We start from the raw sequence: 5,000 nt of genomic DNA, 5'->3' as shown, positions 1-5,000 counted from the left end.
TGTCTTGGGTTAGAGTTCTCTTGCTTGAGGGTACACTCGGGCACACTATTCTATCTTATTTCTCTTCCTCTTGTTTTGTTAAAGTTTTTATTGTTTATATAGGAAATATTTATTTCGATGGTGTAGCTGTTCTTAGAATATTTTATTTATCCTTATTTCCTTTCCTCACTAGGCTATTTCCCCTGTTTGAGCCCCTGGGCATATAGCATCCTGCTTTTCCAACTAGGGTTGTAGCTAAGCAAGTCATAATAATAATAATAATAATAATAATAATAATAATAATAATAATAATAATAATAACAGCTGCTAATACTCGTAATAAAGCGAAAGTGAATAGATTATGACCCCCCCCCCAAAAAAAAATGCTAAAACGCCATATATGCAAGAAACAATAACAACTACTACAAAGTAAATAAAACGGATTTTTACACAGGAAAAAAAAATCTATTTTTGCGCTCGAGCCATGTCGTCCGGATGGAAGTTCCTTCCGGCAGCTTCCTAATGTATAATATTTCTGCGAGTGACATTACAAGAGAATGAATAACCGTCAGGTATCACGGGGTTCTAACCCCCGGAACGACAGTGATTATCATTTACTCCTGGCTATAACCGCACAAATTAGGAAATACAGCGTATTGAAGAGTTTGGGAAAAGGGAAGGAAATTTGAGCTAACTATGAATACTAAACAGGTCAAGTAGGCAAATTTCCAGCTGAAGAAAACTGAACAAATGAACAAAAACTGTACAAAGCGCTCTCTCTCTCTCTCTCTCTCTCTCTCTCTCTCTCTCTCTCTCTCTCTCTCTCTCTCTCTCTCTCTCTCCATTACATACAGTACAGCAAAGTTTAGCAGTACATTATTTTTCATGGAGGCTAGAATTCATGACTATTGGTGAATTTTTAAAATTCCTCCCGGACACGTAAAAGGCAGGACATGTCCGCGAAAACCCTGATATACGGAAACCTAGAAATACCGTTTCAGAGCAGCACATTAATAACTTCAATATTCACCATTATCACATCATTTTGCGCTGCCGCCTCTCTACCTGTCGTACAGCACAGGTTAGTGCCTTGTGCCAAACCCCAAGAGCTCCTATAAATGCCGGGAAATCTGAAACCAACCTGCCCAGGAGACCTTTCCGAGAATCCGAGTCCGTAATCTCGAAAGTTCGAAACAGTCCCAAAATAATGAGCTATCCGATTCGAAACAATTTCGAAACAGTCTTAGTCTCAAAACGCTGTCTTGGCTGATGTGTTGAAGTCTAATTTTGTATTCATTCTCTTACACCTCATTGCTAACTCGCACTATCTTGATATTTGGAGTGGAAAGTTTGATTTGCTGAGTTATCACTGCGCTAATTGTTTAATTCCTAAAATGTCAGCAGTGACCGAGACCAATAATGGCTAGTATTCAGTGAGCCACAGCAGTATTTTTTTTCTTTTTTTTTTTTATTGCTGCCTTCGCGAGGGGGTGGGATGCTTTTTAATATGATACATTGGGATATCGAAATATGAAGTAACATGATTAATAAGCTTAATTCGGGAATTAATAATTAATATAACTCACCACAATGGACTTGACGCTATAATATCTCTCCAGTACTCTTGCCAAGGAAGCAAATCTTGTCTGATTGAATTGCCAGTTATTTAATTTGACGGAGGCAGTTACACTTTATATTTTCACTTAATCCGGATATGACATTGCTACATCTGGCTCTCTTGGAATCAATGAATGGTTGTGAACTTTGTTAGCCATATAGCCTAACGTTTCAAATATGAATAAATGCAATACCGTATCAAGACTATGTTCATCCCCCTGTAGTCTGATGATAAGACCTGATTACTAAAAGTCTGTATGTGTCATCGGTGAACGTGATATTGTGGTGTACGTACCGTAAGGATATATATATATATATATATATATATATATATATATATATATATATATATATATATATATATATATATATATATATATATATATACTTGCTATGTCCTCTTTAGTTATGTGATATAATGCGTTGGTATGCTATTAATGAATAGGAATCACGTCCAACCTAACTGCATACTAGTATGTTTCAAACTAATCTGGCATTCAATCCTATCGGGACTGAGTAGTTGCTAATATATTGGATCCCCTTGGAGAACAAGAATGGGATACCGCAGTGGGAAATGGGGGTTTGGAGAGGGAAAACATTAAGAGAGGAAAATACAGGGACGTAAGCTAACCTCACTCCCACCCATCTATTTAGGCCACCAATATTCAACATGTATTAGAGAAAAGTTAAGTCCGGTATTCAAGAAAATACTTTTTGAATTGTGATCCTGAAACTAGGAAAGGTATTCATGATAATGCTGTCAATGTTATGCCGTGATGGGATACGTATAACACGCGTGATAAGAACCACGTGTTCACCTGCTACCAATGTCACAGGTATGGACGCTTTGAAAAAAAAAAAAAAAAGAAGCAAGTTCAAGATTGATGATAAAATGTGCGCGAAATTTTCAGGAAATCACGCCAACAAGGAATATAACTCGCAACAGATAAATTGTTTAAGTTTCATTAAGTTGAACAAACCTGGTGATCATATTGCAAATTCAAGAAACCGCAAAGTTTATGATTTAGAATTTAAGATATAATATAGTAGAAATGTGGATCATGAATACTAAGGAGTCTTAAATAGCGACCATGTAAATATTCAATATATAAAAACTATTCAAATTCGAGAATTGATAAATGAGAAATATTTTGTTAAAGAAACCGAAGACTACTGTTCCCCGTTTCGATAATGTAGATTTAACCATAAACACCGGTTATGTAGTGGGATATGCAAAAATACCTAAGAATGTACACGATAAACTGATGTTGTAGGTCCTGTAGATTCGAACGTAAGGTTCCCCTACATGATTGGACCAAGAATGCAACCCCTCAAGTAAAGTAAGTACTTTCTAACCATGGGCAATCAGTGGTTCAAATCCCTTGCAAACACGCTTCATTGTTCCCTTAACTACCTTACAGCGTTGTATAATTTCAAAATATTCAAATAAACCACCACTGAACTAGTCTTAGGCCATTATTCTTACCTTATTCAGATGAGAAGTTCCAAATTGTAGTTCGCCCTCCCGGGGTGTGAAGTCTTCTTAGTATATTTTGCACTACACGAACCTAAAGATATTCACGTAGTTCACCGGAAACTGGACAATACACACTACAGAACTAATAGTCAATATTTTATGTTACCACAAAAAAAAAAAAAATAAATAAATAAATAAATAATCTGTGGCATCGAATCATTAGGTTTAGCGCAATAGGAAACGGAAAGGATCAACAGACGGCACGTTTACACTTGACAAGTGTTCAACAACAACTAACGCCTTAGCTAAGATGGTTTTCTGGAACTCCAGAATCGTAGTTGACAGGATAAACATGGAACAAAACAACCAATCAGGTTTCAGCATTCTGCCTATTACCAAAAAGTAAAAAAATAAAATATATGCCTGACTTTCCTACCACATTGCATCACCAAAGGGGATATGTGACCCCCTTTATACAATAGGAAATATTTCAGTAATTTTAAGATTAAAAACGCTTACAGAGTTTATAGAATAATGCCTTCGCCTTTATCATTTTGATTTTTGGCGAAAAAGAATAAATATTTCGTGGTTAATTGTCTATTAAAAAAATTACATGCAAAGAATTTCAGCACACTTTCGAATGACTTACTCATCGCATTTTTTGCACCGAGAAATAAAAAAAATAGTAAATCATGAAATGTGTAGTTTATCTATATGGGAAATATAAGGAACTAAACCTTCTGTCCACGCAATCCATGCATACAGTTCAATGGAAAATGATATTAATTAATTTTCTTTATGTCCAAAGGAAATACTACATATTGCCTAGTGTACTGATTTTATCATAGGTCGAAAGACTGGAAAAAAACTCAATCCAATGTTCAATGCTTCCTATTGTTGAGAAATCGGAATCACCCCCAATTATTAAAATAGTCAAATCGTGACTTATCGTAATGCTTACCATGATTCTTGTTGTACTGCAGATTATCAGATATCATTAAGGAGTTGTGGAAGTACTGCTTGTGTAGCTGGGTCGGCGATGCTTACAATATCACTTTGATCAAGTACATTTCTACATAATGTTGATTGAGTGTTACTGTGATAAGAGAAATATTCATCATTGTTAGCTAATGATGATATCAGGTGTTTGGGTAAAAAAGCTGGGTGGCATTTCTTTGTAAGAGTCACAAGGAGCAAACTCTCTAGCAATTATTTATAGTTTTTAAGCATTTTTCCTTGTAGTGCAGCAAGAGATACCCTTTACCTTTCTCTCTTGATATCCATTATTGGATAATGTAGTTGGGTTCAGTATAGTTTCTTGTATTACTCGAAATCTTGTAAGACTTATTTGAATTTTTCTATAGACATTAGAACAAATGAATGATCCTGTACTATAAAGTAGTTGTAAAACGGCATTCCTCCTCTTGGTCGCGTAGTCATAATCTGAATCTATCATGATGTCATGCGTCTCAAATCTTCAACTGTCCTTATCTATTATATACATGGGTAAGGAATAGCGTAGTTTCGTTCAGAAAGAATGAATAAATAACTTTTTATGAATCAACATCAGTATAATTAATTTATATAGATTACTCTTTTATTGATATGTATACACTGTCTTTGTATCGACGTTTTATTAGAGTTCATTTACCTCATTCTCTAATCAATTATAGTAGGTGTCGCTGTTGCAGATTTAGTCTTATGTTTGTGATAATGGAATGATAAGACAACAGAAAGATTACCAAGAATACTTACTGTAAGTATGTTCTGTGTAGCAAATGTTTCAGGTTGATCAAGTTGTGCTTCCATAAGGTACGTATAAAGTATGCTGTAAGTTTAGCATTAAGAAAGAATAATGTATTTTGGTGGACAAAAGAAAATAGCTGAGATTGATCATGAAAACTTTTCTTTTGCATTTTTGTTTCAT

General features: G+C 35.0%; 1 protein-coding gene across 2 annotated transcripts in view; it reads left to right on the top strand.

Annotated features, from left to right (window-relative positions):
* LOC137647307 (uncharacterized) overlaps positions 1–5,000 on the top strand; it is a 31,325-nt gene that overhangs the window by 6,037 nt on the left and 20,288 nt on the right. The window contains exon 1 of one of the 2 annotated variants that reach the window (XM_068380701.1): positions 4,780–4,885. The exons of the other annotated variant lie outside the window; for it this stretch is intronic. The gene's annotated coding sequence lies outside the window, so the exon portion shown is untranslated. Of the gene's footprint in view, positions 1–4,779; positions 4,886–5,000 lie in introns of those variants that run through there. 2 annotated transcript variants of the gene reach the window in all.

The sequence above is a fragment of the Palaemon carinicauda genome, chromosome 9 (genome assembly GCF_036898095.1).
Source record: "Palaemon carinicauda isolate YSFRI2023 chromosome 9, ASM3689809v2, whole genome shotgun sequence".
NCBI classification, from domain to species: Eukaryota; Metazoa; Arthropoda; class Malacostraca; order Decapoda; family Palaemonidae; genus Palaemon; species Palaemon carinicauda.
The sequence above is the reverse complement of the archived record's forward strand: the minus strand, read 5'-3'. Positions and strand labels throughout refer to the sequence as shown.